The sequence below is a fragment of the Leopardus geoffroyi genome, chromosome X (assembly GCF_018350155.1).
Source record: "Leopardus geoffroyi isolate Oge1 chromosome X, O.geoffroyi_Oge1_pat1.0, whole genome shotgun sequence".
In the NCBI taxonomy this organism is placed as follows: domain Eukaryota; kingdom Metazoa; phylum Chordata; class Mammalia; order Carnivora; family Felidae; genus Leopardus; species Leopardus geoffroyi.
In genome coordinates, this window is record NC_059343.1 from 62,730,395 (window position 1) to 62,746,135 (window position 15,741).

The 15,741-nt window shown below is 37.0% G+C and overlaps 1 pseudogene; it reads right to left on the reverse strand.

Moving 5' to 3' along the window:
* LOC123594380 overlaps positions 1 to 15,741 on the reverse strand; it is a 79,754-nt pseudogene that overhangs the window by 10,158 nt on the left and 53,855 nt on the right.

Genomic DNA, 15,741 nt, shown 5'->3' on the forward strand with positions numbered 1-15,741 from the left:
GTGCACATGGAACATTCTCCAAGATAGATCACATACTGGGTCACAAAACAGCCCTTCCTAAGTATACAAGAATTGAAATCATACCATGCATACTTTCAGACCACAATGCTATGAAACTTGAAATCAACCACAGGAAAAAGTCTGGAATGCAAACTGGTGTAGCCGCTCTGCAAAACAGTGTGGAGGTTCCTCAAAGAATTAAAAATAGATCTACCCTATGACCCAGCAATAGCACTGCTAAGAATTTACCCAAGGGATACAGGAATGCTGATGCATAGAGGCACTTGTACCACAATGTTTATAGCAGCACTTTCAACAATAGCCAAATTAGAGAAAGAGCCTAAATATCCATCAACTGATGAATGGATACAGAAATTGTGGTTTATATACACAATGGAATACTACGTGGTATTGAGAAAGAATGAAATCTGGCCTTTTGTAGCAACATGGATGGAACTGGAGAGTGTTATGCTAAGTGAAATAAGTCATAGAGAGAAAGACAGATACCATATGTTTTCACTCTTATGTGGATACTGAGAAACTTAACAGAAGACCATGGGGAAGGGAAGGAAAAAAAAAAGAGGTTAGAGAGGGAGGGAGCCAAAACATAAGAGACTCTTAAAAACTGAGAACAAACTGAGGGTTGATGGGGGTGGGAGGGAGAGAAGGGTGGGTGATGGGTATTGAGGAGGCTACCTGTTGGAATGAGCACTGGGTGTTGTATGGAAACCAATTTGACAATAAATTTCATATTTAAGAACAAAAAAATTAAAGGGATGGAAAAACATTTATTATACAAATGGAAGTGAAAAGAAACCTAAAGATAACAATACTTATATTAAACAAAACAAACTTTCAAACAAAGACTATAATAAGGGACAAAAAAGGACACCATATAACCATAAAGGGTACAATCCAAGAAGAAAATATACCAATTACAAATACTTATGAACCCAACATGGAAGTATCCAAATATATAAAACAATTAATAACAAGCATAAAGGAACTCACTGATAATAATACAATAATAGGGGACTTTAACACCCCACTTACATTAATGGACAGATCATCTAAACAAAATCATCAAGGAAATCAAACAATTGGCTTTGAATGACACACTGCAACTGATAGGTTTAACAGATGTATTCAGAACATTGCAATCCAAAAGAGCAGAGTACACATTGTTCTCAAGTGCACATGGAACATTCTCCAGGATAGATCACATGTTAGGTTACAAAACAAATCTCAACAAATTTGAAAAGATTGAAATAACATGCATCTTTTCAAACCACAACACTGTGAAACTAGAAATCAACCACAGGAAAAAAATCTGAAAGGCCACAACTACATAAGCTAAATAACATATAACTAAACAATAAATGGGTCAATGAATAAATCAAAGAGGAAATTTAAAAATGCATGTATTGTGGTTTTGACTTGTATTTCCCTGATGATGAGTGATGTTGAGCATTTTTTCATGTGTTGGTTGGCCATCTGGATGTCTTCTTTGGAGAAGTGTTTATTCATGTCTTTTGCCCATTTCTTCACTGGATTATTTGTTTTTTGGGTGTTGAGTTTGATAAGTTCTTTATAGATTTTGGATACTAACCCTTTATCTGATATGTCATTTGCAAATATCTTCTCCCATTCTGTTAGTTGCCTTTTAGTTTTGGGTGTAAATTTAAAAAAATAGAAAATAAAACAAGTTAAAATTAAAAAATAAAAAATAAATAAAATAAATAAAAAATGCATGCAGACAAGTGAAAATGAAACACAACAGACCAAAATCTTTAGAATTCAGCCAAAACTGTTCTAAGAGGGAAGATTATAGCAATACATACCTACATAAATGAGCAAGAAAAAAGAACAAGCAAAGTCCTAAGCCAGTGAAAGGAAGAAAATAATAAAGATTAGAGCAGAAATAAATAAAATAGAGACTAAAAACACCCAATGTAACAGGTCAATGAAACCAAGACCTGATACTTTTGAAAGGTCAAAAAAATTATAAAACTTTAGACAGACTCATCACAGAAAAAAAAGACATAAAGGGGGACTCAAATAAATAAAATTAGGAGGAGAAATAAAATAAATAAAATAAAATTAAGGAGGAAAAATAAAAACCAACACCACCAATATACAAGGGAATATAGGAGAATATTATGAAACAGTATATGCCAACAAATTGAATAACCTATAAGTAATGGATAAATTCTAGAAAGATATAATCTTTCAAAACCAAATCAGGAAATAATAGAAAATTGAAGAGACTGATTACTAGCAATAAAACTGAACCAGTAAGTGAAAAACTGCCAACAAATAGAAGTCCAGGACCAGATGGCTTCACAGGTAAATTCTACAAAACATTCAAAGAGAAGTTAACACCTATTTCCTTGAATTATTCCAAAAAAAAAAAAAAAATGGAAGATGGAGGACAGATTTCAAATTCAATCTACAAGGACAGCATTACCCTGATACTAAAAACAGATAAAGACCCCCCCAAAAAAGAAAACTACAGTCCAATATCTCTGATAAACATAGATGCTAAAATTTTTAACAAAATATTACCAAACCAAATCCAAAAATGCATCAAAAAATCATTTAACATGACCAAGTGGGGTTGATTCCCAGGATACAAGGGTAGATCAGTATTAGAAAATCAATGTGATACATGACACTAACAAGAGAAAGACAAAAGCCACATAATCATTTCAGTAGATGCAGAAAAAGCATTTGACAAACTACAACATCCATTCATGATAAAAATTCTCAACAAACTAGAGTTAGAGGGAATATACCTCAACATAATAAAAGCCATATATGAAAAACCCACAGCTAACATCATGCTCAATTTTCCTCTAAGATCAGGAACAAGGTAAGGGTGTCCACCCTCACCAATTTTAGAAACCCTAGCCACAGCTATCAGACAACAAAAGTATAATAAAATAAAATAAAATAAAATAAAATAAAATAAAATAAAACAATACAATACAATACAATACAATACAATACAATACAATACAGTAAAGAAAAGGCATCCAAACTGGTAAGGAAATTTTAAAACTGTCACTATCTGCAGATGACCTGATACTGTATAGAAAAAAAAAAACTAAAAATTCCACCAAAAACTACTAGAACTGAAAAATGAACTCAGTAAAGTCTCAGGATACCAAATTAATATGCTGAAATATGTTGCATTTCTATACACTAATGATAAAATAGCAGAAAGAGAAACTAAGAAAGCCATCCCATTTAAAATTGCACCAAAAAGAATAAAATACCTAGAAATAAACTTAAACAAGGAGGTGAAAGACTTGTACTTTAAAAGCTATAGCACACTGATAAAAGAAGTTGAAGATAACAAACAAATGGAAAAAAAAATATTCCATGCTTACGGATGAGGAGAACAACTATTGCTAAAATGTCTATACTACCCAAAGCAATCTACAGGTGTAATGCAATCCTGATCAAAATACCAACAGTATTTTTCACATTACTAAAACAAACACTCCTAAAATGTGTATGGAAACATAAAATACCTTGAATAACCAAAGCAATCTTGAAAAAGAAAACAAAACTGGAGGCAACACAATTCCAGATTTCCAGATTACACAGTTATAGTTATCAAAACAGTATGGTACTGACACAAAAATAGACACATAGATCAATGGAAGATAATAGAAAAAAAAAACAGAAATAAACCCATAATACTAGAGCCAATTATTCTTTGATAAAGAAGACAAGAATATCCAATGGGAAAAATACAGTCTCTTCAATAAATGATGTTAGGTAAAGTGCACAATTACATTCAAAAGAATGAAACTATAACGTCTTCTTACACCATTCACAAAAATAAATTCAAAATGGATTAAGGACCTAAATGTGAGATATGAAACAGTAAAAATCCTAGAAGAGAGCAAGGATGTAGTTTATCTGATATCCCCTGTGGCAACATCTGTAATAAAAAAAAAAAGATCTATAGATCTGTCTCCTGGGGCAAGGGAAACAAAAGTAAAAATACACTATTGGGATTCCATAAAAATACAGAAGATTTGAACAGCTAAGTAAGCAATCATCAAAACTAAAAAACAACCTACTGGATGGGAGAAAACATTTGCAAATGACATATCCTATAAAGGGTTAGTATCCAAAATATATAAATAACTGATACAACTCAACACACAAAGAACAAAACAATCCAATTAAAAAATGGACAGTACACATGAGCAGACATTTCTCCAAAGAAGACATACACATGGCTAACAGACACATGAAAAGATGCTCAACGTCACTTTTCATCAGGGAAATGCAAATCAAAACTACAATGTGGTACTACCTCACACCTGTCAGAATGGCTAAAATCAACAACAGGATAAACAAGAAGTTTTGGCAAAGATGTGGAGAAATAGGAACTCTTTGCACTGTTGATGGGAATGCAAACTGGTGCATCCACTCTTGAAAACAGTATGAGGCCTCCTCAAAAAGTGAAAAATAGAACTATCTTATGATCCAGTAATCACACGACTAGATATTCACCCAAAGAATACAAAAACACTAATAATAAGGAACATATGCACCCCTATATTTATAGCAACATCATTTGCAATAGCCAAATTATGGTAGCTCAAGTGTCCATCAATAGATAAATGTATAAAGAAGAGGTTATATATATATGTATATATATATACACACACACACAATGTATATATATGTGTGTGTGTGTAATGTATATATACATATAATATATACATATAATATACATAATAATATAATGTATATATATGTGTGTGTGTAATGTATATATACACAATGTATGTATACATATATATAGTATATAATATATGTGTGTGTGTGTGTGTGTGTGTGTGTGTGTATATATATATATATACAATGGAGTATTACTCAACCATAAAAAAAAGAACAAAATCAGGATACCTGGGTGGCTCAGTCACTTAGGTATCTGACTCGATTTCGGCTTGGGTCATGATCTCATGGTTCATGAGATCAAGCCCAACTTTGGGGTCTGCGCACTGACAACATGGAGCCTGCTTAAGATTCTCTCTCTCCCCCCCTTCCACTCTCCCCCTACTTGCTCTCTCGCTCTCTCAAAATAAATAAGTAAACTTAAGAAAAAGAATGAAATATTGCCATTTACTATTACATACATGGAAGTAGAGAGTACAATGACAAATAAATAAGTCAGAGAAAGACAAATACCATATGATTTCACTCATATGTGGAATTTAAGAAACAAATGAACAAAGTAAAAGAAAGAAAGCATGGAGAGAGAGAAACAAACCAAGAAACAGACTTAATTTTAGAGATCAAACTGATAGTTATCAGAAGGCAGGTGGGTGAGGACATAGGTGACATAGGTGAAATAGGTGATGGGAATTAAAATGTACACTTATCATCATGAAGACTGAGTAATGTGTAGAATTGTAGAATCACTGTATTGTACACCTGAAACTAATACAATGTATGTTAACTTTACTGGAGTTAAAATTAAAAGCTTTAAAAAAAGAAATGCATATGTTTTTCCTCATCCTTTGATTGGCACACAAAGCAATAGATTAGTTTCTTCCAGATGAAGATATTCAGCAGATCAGATAGGTGTCTACGGAGGATAACTGGAATCTTGCCTGAGAAATCGCACTCTGGGAAGAAGTGGAGTCTAAGGAACTCTACCTAGAGGCAAAGGATGATGAAAATGTACCCCAACAGGTCTATTTTAAGCCCTCCCAGAAGGCCTTACGTGTGTGTGTGTGTGTGTGTGTGTGTGCGCTTATTGGCATTGGAGGTAGGAACAGGGAGATCTGAGAATGAAAACACAATCCTTTTGACTGTCAGCAATCCATCTTACCAGAAAGAAAAGGCATTTTTCATCACACACTATCCAATATCAGTCTTCTTTTCCTCACACTTACACAATCCATTTCACTTTTCAGTGCAATGGAGTCAAAGAAGAGGAGGTCAGAATAGATAAGAATAACAACAACAAAATATTGCTTCAGGGAGGATTCAGAAAAAAACTACCTGCTAAGAATATCAGTCAGTATTTTGCCTATTGTTCCTACAGTGGAGAACCTCTGGCTAACTAACATGACCCAGAACTCTAAATGTTATATGGTCCATAGCTTCTTGATACTGAATGCCTAAGCCATAAAAATACAACACAACTCTAAACATAAATCATACTACCATGAAGAACACAAGACATAAGATATCAGGGAAATATATAGTCCTTTTTTGGTAAAGAAAATAAGACCCCTTCATTGCAACCCAAGATTCATAGGAAGAAATAAGGGTTATTTTACCAAAAATTAAAAACAGAAAGGATTTCAATGTTGCATGTGGTTCCGATCCTCAGGTTGGAAATATAACATTGCTTTTTTAATCTAAACATGTTTAGCCTTTACTAAAAATTCAGAGGCGTGCCTGGGTGGCTCAGTTGGTTAAGCATCCAACTTTTGCTCAGATGATGATCTTATAGTTTTTGAGCTTGAGCTCCGCATCAGGCTCTGTGATGACAGCTCGGAGCATGGAGCCTACTTCAGATTCTTTGTCTCCCTCTCTCTCTACCACTCCCCCCTCTCTCTAAAAAATAAATAAACATTAAAAAATTCAGAAATGTTTGCCTCCTTTAAAAACTAGAGTTGCTTTTGTCTTGGATGATGGCAGAGGAGTAGGAAGACCCTAGGCCCAGCCCATTCCGTGAACACAGCTAGATAACTATCAAATCATTCTAAATATGCCAGAAATTGACCTAAAGAATGGCAGAACAAACTTTACAACTAAAGGCAGAGAAAAGGCCACATCAAAGAAGGGAGGAAGTGTAGAGATACAGTTTAGAAGAGAAACAGATTGTGGCCACTGACACGGAAAGGGAGCTGCAGTAATGTACAAGGAAGAGAGACAAACTAACACACAGGGGAGTGCACAGGAACACTGAATCCCCATAGCAATTGGCTTGGAAAATAAGAGGGGCTGAATTACATGACTTCTGGAAATGAGTGGGGTTTAATGCCTGGAGTCTTAAAGGTCAGTGGGTTTGACTGGGATAAAGCCCAGAAAGCATTACATTACTTTTGGAAAAGAGGCAGACAAACAACCCATGGACATACAGTATGGAAACATCAATCTGAAGAGCAACTGGGGCTCATGGTGGGTAGGTTACTTGCTGTTTTTGGAGTGCATCCCAGAGAGGCAGCAGTCATAAAGAGAACCCTCCAGAACTGAGGAAATGGCTGTAACCATTTTGCTCCCCCATATCTCAGCATAACCACAGGGCTACCTGTGGGAAACACCACAGTGCCAACACTCACTACCTACCTTTCTTACCCCAATCCCTGCCCCCCATGCTACAGTGCATCTGCCCTTCCCAGTCACTCTTACCCCAGTTCCAGTATGGTGGGCCTTCTCCCCCAGAACACTGGCCCAAACCACTGCCAACACCATATCTCCAAACCTGAGAGTTTTGCAAGGCCTCAGTACTGGTGGCAGTGGTGACAAGCCTCATTTCACAAGTAGACCAGAGCACACCTAGTACCGCATGCAGACCAGGATCTAAACACTGCCCACAACAAATAAAGAGAGCCTCTGCAGACAAATGGCCTGAGAGATAGAGTGGACAGAACAAAAGAACAAACACATGCAGCAAACATTGGAGACACTCTTAGAACCACCAGGACCAGGGGAACAGGGGACACTACATGGCAGAGCATTACAGGATTTCTTCATAAGACCATTACCCTCAAGAACAGGAGATGTAACTGATTTTCCTAACACACAGTAACAGGCACAGAGACTTACACAAAATGACAAGACAGAGAAATTTATCTCAAATGAAAGAACAGGACAAGACCAGATATAAGTAACATGTCTGAGTAAATATTTAAAACACTGATCATAAGGATACTCAATGGATTTAAGAAAACACTGAAGCTGATCAAAAAGGATTTAAATAATATAACAGAAAGTGAATTTAAAATAATAGTCATAAAATTAATCGCCGGGCTTGAAAACAGTATACAGGACAGCAGAGAATCCCTTGCTACAGAGATCAAGGGACTAAGGAACAGTCACGAGGAGCTAAAAAACGCTTTAAATGAAATGCAAAACAAAATCGAAACCACCACAGCTCGGATTGAAGAGGCAGAGGAGAGAATAGGTGAACTAGAAGATAAAGTTATGGAAAAAGAGGAAGCTGAGAGAAAGAGAGATAAAAAAAATCCAGGAGTATGAGGGGAAAATTAGAGAACTAAGTGATACACTAAAAAGAAATAATATACGCATAATTGGTATCCCAGAGGAGGAAGAGAGAGGGAAAGGTGCTGAAGGGGTACTTGAAGAAATAATAGCTGAGAACTTCCCTGAACTGGGGAAGGAAAAAGGCATTGAAATCCAAGAGGCACAGAGAACTCCCTCCAGACGGAACTTGAATCGATCTTCTGCACGACATATCATAGTGAAACTGGCAAAATACAAGGATAAAGAGAAAATTCTGAAAGCAGCAAGGGGTAAACGTGCCCTCACATATAAAGGGAGACCTATAAGACTCGTGACTGATCTCTCTTTTGAAACTTGGCAGGCCAGAAAGAATTGGCACGAGATTTTTAGTGTGCTAGACAGAAAAAATATGCAGCCGAGAATCCTTTATCCAGCAAGTCTGTCATTTAGAATAGAAGGAGAGATAAAGGTCTTCCCAAACAAACAAAAACTGAAGGAATTTGTCACCACTAAACCAGCCCTACAAGAGATCCTAAGGGGGACCCTGTGAGAAAAAATACCAGAGATATCACTACAAGCATAAAACATACAGACATCACAATGACTCTAAACCCGTATCTTTCTATAATAACACTGAATGTAAATGGATTAAATGCGCCAACCAAAAGACATAGGGTATCAGAATGGATAAAAAAACAAGACCCATCTATTTGCTGTCTACAAGAGACTCATTTTAGACCTGAGGACACCTTTAGATTGAGAGTGAGGGGATGGAGAACGATTTATCATGCTACTGGAAGCCAAAAGAAAGCTGGAGTAGCCATACTTATATCAGACAAACTAGACTTTAAATTAAAGGCTGTAACAAGAGATGAAGAAGGACATTATATAATAGTTACAGGGTCTATCCATCAGGAAGAGCTAACAATTATCAATGTCTATGCGCCGAATACCGGAGCCCCCAAATATATAAAACAACTACTCATAAACATAAGCAACCTTATTGATAAGAATGTGGTAATTGCAGGGGACTTTAACACCCCACTTACAGAAATGGATAGATCATCTAGACACACGCTCAATAAAGAAACAAGGGCCCTGAATGAGACATTGGATCAGATGGACTTGACAGATATATTTAGAACTCTGCATCCCAAAGCAACAGAATATACTTTCTTCTCGAGTGCACATGGAACATTCTCGAAGATAGATCATATACTGGGTCACAAAACAGCCCTTCATAAGTTTACCAGAATTGAAATTATACCATGCATACTTTCAGACCACAATGCTATGAAGCTTGAAATCAACCACAGAAAAAAGTCTGGAAAACCTCCAAGAGCATGGAGGTTAAAGAACACCCTACTAACGAATGAGTGGGTCAACCAGGCAATTAGAGAAGAAATAAAAAAATATATGGAAACAAACGAAAATGAAAATACAACAATCCAAACGCTTTGGGACGCAGCGAAGGCAGTCCTGAGAGGAAAATACATTGCAATCCAGGCCTATCTCAAGAAACAAGAAAAATCCCAAATACAAAATCTAACAGCACACCTAAAGGAAATAGAAGCAGAACAGCAAAGGCAGCCTAAATCCAGCAGAAGAAGAGAAATAATAAAGATCAGAGCAGAAATAAACAATATAGAGTCTAAAAAAACTGTAGAGCAGATCAACGAAACCAAGAGTTGGTTTTTTGAAAAAATAAACAAAATTGACAAACCTCTAGCAAGGCTTCTCAAAAAGAAAAGGGAGATGACCCAAATAGATAACATCATGAATGAAAATGGAATTATTACAACCAATCCCTCAGAGATACAAACAATTATCAGGGAATACTATGAAAAATTATATGCCAACAAATTGGACAACCTGGAAGAAATGGACAAATTCCTGAACACCCACACGCTTCCAAAACTCAATCAGGAGGAAATAGAAAGCTTGAACAGACCCATAACCAGCGAAGAAATTGAATCAGTTATCAAAAATCTCCCAACAAATAAGAGTCCAGGACCAGATGGCTTCCCAGGGGAGTTCTACCAGACGTTGAAAGCAGAGATAATACCTATCCTTCTCAACCTCTTCCAAGAAATAGAAAGGGACGGAAAACTTCCAGACTCATTCTATGAAGCCAGTATTACTTTGATTCCTAAACCAGACAGAGACCCAGTAAAAAAAGAGAACTACAGGCCAATATCCCTGATGAATATGGATGCAAAAATTCTCAATAAGATACTAGCAAATCGAATTCAATGGCATATAAAAAGAATTATTCACCATGATCAAGTGGGATTCATCCCTGGGATGCAGGGCTGGTTCAACATTCGCAAATCAATCAACGTGATACACCACATTAACAAAAAAAAAGAGAAGAACCATATGATCCTGTCAATCGATGCAGAAAAGGCCTTCGACAAAATCCAGCACCCTTTCTTAATAAAAACCCTTGAGAAAGTCGGGATAGAAGGAACATACTTAAAGATCATAAAAGCCATTTATGAGAAGCCCACAGCTAGCATCATCCTCAATGGTGAAAAACTGAGAGCTTTTTCCCTGAGATCAGGAACACGACAGGGATGCCCACTCTCACCGCTGTTGTTTAACATAGTGCTGGAAGTTTTAGCATCAGCAATCAGACAACAAAAGGAAATCAAAGGCATCAAAATTGGCAAAGATGAAGTCAAGCTTTCGCTTTTTGCAGATGACATGATATTATATGTGGAAAATCCGATAGACTCCACCAAAAGTCTGCTAGAATTGATACATGAATTCAGCAAAGTCGCAGGATACAAAATCAATGTACAGAAATCAGTTGCATTCTTATTCACTAACAATGAAGCAACAGAAAGACAACTAAAGAAACTGATCCCATTCACAATTGCACCAAGAAGCATAAAATACCTAGGAATAAATCTAACCAAAGATGTAAAGGATCTGTATGCTGAAAACTATAGAAAGCTTATGAAGGAAATGGAAGAAGATTTAAAGAAATGGAAAGACATTCCTTGCTCATGGATTGGAAAAATAAATATTGTCAAAATGTCAATACTACCCAAAGCGATCTACACATTCAATGCAATCCCAATCAAAATTGCACCAGCATTCTTCTCGAAACTAGAACAAGCAATCCTAAAATTCATATGGAACCACAAAAGGCCCCGAATAGCCAAAGGAATTTTGAAGAAGAAGACCAAAGCAGGAGGCATCACAATCCCAGACTTTAGCCTCTACTACAAAGCTGTCATCATCAAGACAGCATGGTATTGGCACAAAAACAGACACATAGACCAATGGAATAGAATAGAAACCCCAGAACTAGACCCACAAACGTATGGCCAACTCATCTTTGACAAAGCAGGAAAGAACACCCAATGGAAAAAAGACAGCCTCTTTAACAAATGGTGCTGGGAGAACTGGACAGCAACATGCAGAAGGTTGAAACTAGACCACTTCCTCACACCATTCACAAAAATAAACTCGAAATGGATAAAGGACCTGAATGTGAGACAGGAAACCATCAAAACCTTAGAGGAGAAAGCAGGAAAAGACCTCTCTGACCTCAGCCGTAGCAATCTCTTACTCGACACATCCCCAAAGGCAAGGGAATTAAAAGCAAAAGTGAATTACTGGGACCTTATGAAGATAAAAAGCTTCTGCACAGCAAAGGAAACAACCAACAAAACTAAAAGGCAACCAACGGAATGGGAAAAGATATTTGCAAATGACATATCAGACAAAGGGCTAGTATCCAGAATCTATAAAGAGCTCACCAAACTCCACACCCGAAAAACAAATAACCCAGTGAAGAAATGGGCAGAAAACATGAATAGACACTTCTCTAAAGAAGACATCCGGATGGCCAACAGGCACATGAAAAGATGTTCAGCGTCGCTCCTTATCAGGGAAATACAAATCAAAACCACACTCAGGTATCACCTCACGCCAGTCAGAGTGGCCAAAATGAACAAATCAGGAGACTATAGATGCTGGAGAGGATGTGGAGAAACGGGAACCCTCTTGCACTGTTGGTGGGAATGTAAATTGGTGCAGCCGCTCTGGAAAGCAGTGTGGAGGTTCCTCAGAAAATTAAAAATAGACCTACCCTATGACCCAGCAATAGCACTGCTAGGAATTTATCCAAGGGATACAGGAGTACTGATGCATAGGGGCACTTGTACCCCAATGTTCATAGCAGCACTCTCAACAATAGCCAAATTATGGAAAGAGCCTAAATGTCCATCAACTGATGAATGGATAAAGAAATTGTGGTTTATATACACAATGGAATACTACGTGGCAATGAGAAAAAATGAAATATGGCCTTTTGTAGCAACGTGGATGGAACTGGAGAGTGTGATGCTAAGTGAAATAAGCCGTACAGAGAAAGACAGATACCATATGGTTTCACTCTTATGTGGATCCTGAGAAACTTGGCAGGAACCCATGGGGGAGGGGGAGGAAAAAAGAAAAAAAAGAGGTTAGAGTGGGAGAGAGCCAAAGCTTAAGAGACTGTTAAAGACTGAGAACAAACTGAGGGTTGATGGGGGGTGGGAGGGAGGAGAGGGTGGGTGATGGGTATTGAGGAGGGCACCTTTTGGGATGAGCACTGGGTGTTGTATGGAAACCAATTTGACAATAAATTTCATATAATAAAAAAAAAAAAAAACACTGAAAGACATGAGTGAGTCCTTTAACACAGAAATAAGGAATAACATAGCAGAGATAAAGGGCTCAATAAACAAAATGGGAAACATGTGATGGAATGAACAGAAGGCTGTAAGAAAAAGGAATGAATTAATGACCTAGAAGACAGAGTGATGGAAAGTAATCAATCTGAACAAAAGAGAGAGAAAAAATTATACAAAATTAGAATAGGTTTAAGGAACTCAGTGACTCTATCAAATGTAATAACATTGGCAATATAGGAGTCCCAAAAGAATAAGAGAGAGAAAAGGGGGAAGAAAATTTATATGAGGAAATAATAGCAAAAAACTTACCTAATCTGGGGAAGGAAGCATACATCCAAATATAAGAGGCACAGAGACACCCAACAAGATAAACATAAGTGGAGTTACACTAAGATATATTATAATTAAATTGGTAAAATATAGTGATAAAGAAAAAAGTTTTAAAGAAGCAAGTCAAAAGAAAACAGTAACATATAAGGGAAATCCCATAAAGCTAGCAGGCTTCAGCAAAAATTTCCAAGACAGAGGGACTGGCATGACATAAAGTGCAGAATGGAAAACATCTGCGGCCAAGAATATTATAACCAGCAATATTATTATTCAGAATAGGAGAGATAAAGAATTTTCCAAACAAAATCTAAAGAAGTTCATGTAATTAAACCATCCATACAAGAAATATTAAAAGAGATTCTTTGAGTAGAAAGGAGAGACCAAAACTGACAATATTAAGTTATGAAAGACAAAAGCAGTAAAAGTAAATATTTCTGTAACAAAGGAACTCACAAAATAAAATGAGGTAAAGAATGACAACATATACCTAAAATATGAGAAGGAGAGGACGAAATGGGTCCAAACTTAAGGGACCATCAACTTAATATAGACTGCTATATGAAGAAGATGATATATACAAACATAATGGCAACCACAAATCAAAAACCACTAATAGATATTTAAAAAAGGAGAAAGAAATTCAAATATATAAACTAAAGAAAATCAACAAACCATACCAAAGAAAGAAAGACAAGAAAGGATAAGAGAAAATCATCAGAAACAACCACAAGATGAATACTAAAATGACAATAAATACAAATATATCAATAATTACTTTGAATGTAAATGGACTAAACACTCCAATCAAAAGAAAAAGAGGAGACAAAAAAAGAGGGGCAGCTAGATGTATCAGTTGATTAATCATCAAACTCTTGATTTTGGCTCAGGTCATGATCTCACTGTTCATGAAATCGAGCCCCACAAAGGGCTCTGTGCTGACAGCACAGAGCTTGCTTGGTAATCTCTCTTTTCCTCTCTCTCTGCCCCTACCCCACTTGCTCACATGCTCCTTCTCTCAAAAGAAATAAACATTAAAAAAAAAACAAGACACATCTATATGCTGCCTACAGGAGACTCATTTTAGACCTAAAGACATCTGCAGATTGAAGGTAAAGGGATGGAGAAATATCTATCATACAAAAGTCAAAAGAAAACCATAGTAACAAAACTTCTATAAGACAAACTAAGTGTTAAAGACTGTAACAAGAGACAAAGAAGGACACCACATAACAATAAAGGGGATAATCCAACACGAAGATATAATTATAGTCAATATTTATTTACCCATCATAGAAGACCAATATATATAACATAGTTAATAACAAACATAAAGTAATTGATAATTATACAATAATTGTAGCAGACATTTTTTTAAATATGAAATTTATTGTCAAATTGGTTTCCATACAACACCCAGTGCTCATCTGAACAGGTGCCTTCCTCAATACCCATCACCCACCCTCCCCTCCCTCCCACCCCCCATCAACCCTCAGTTTGTTCTCATTTTTCAGAGTTAATTGTAGCAGACTTTAACATGATACTTAATGGACAAATTATCTAAACAGAAAATCAGTAAGGAAACAATGGCTTTGAATGACACACTGGAACAGAGGGAATTAACAGATTCCAAACACACCATCCTAAAGCAGTAGAATACACATTCTTTTCAAGTACACAAGAACATGTTCCAAAATAGATCAAATATTATACCACAAAACAATTCTAAACAAAGTAAAAAGATCAAAGTCATACCACGTATGAATCTTGTCTTTTTTCAAATATTTTTAATGTTTACTCATTTTTGAGAGAGAGAGAGACAGAACGTGAGTGGGGAGGGAGACACAGAATTTGAAGCAGGCTCCAGGATCTGAGCAGTCAGCACAGAGCCTGATGTGGGGCTCAAACCCATGGATGCAAGATCATGACCTGAACCAAAGTCAGAGGCTTAACCGACTGAGTCACCCAGGTGCCCCTGTATGCATCTTTTCTGATGACAACACCATGAAACTAGAAGTCAACCAGAAAAAAAACCTGGAAAGACCACAAATACATAGACGTTACATAACATGTTACTAAACAATGACTGTGTCAAGCAGAAAATAAATGAAGAGATCCTGGGAAGATGGCGGCATACGAGGACGCTGGGCTCACCGCGTTTCCTGCTGATCACTTAGATTGCACCTACACCTGCCTAAATAACCCAGAAAACCGCCAGAAGACTAGCAGAACGGAGTCTCTGGAACCAAGCACAGATGAGAAGCCCATGGAAGAGGGTAGGAAGGGTGGGGAGGCGGTGCGTGCTCCACGGACTGTCGGGAGGGAGCCTGGGCAGAGGGGAAGCCCGCCAGCCAAGCAGAGACCCTGAGTCTGGTTTGCAAAAGTAGAGGGCCCGGACTGAGTGTGTTCTGACAGCAAGCGGGAATTGACATCTGGAAGGTTATAAGCTAACAGCTCTGCTCGGAGAACGGGAGGGCTGGAGGAAACAGGAGGGAGAGTT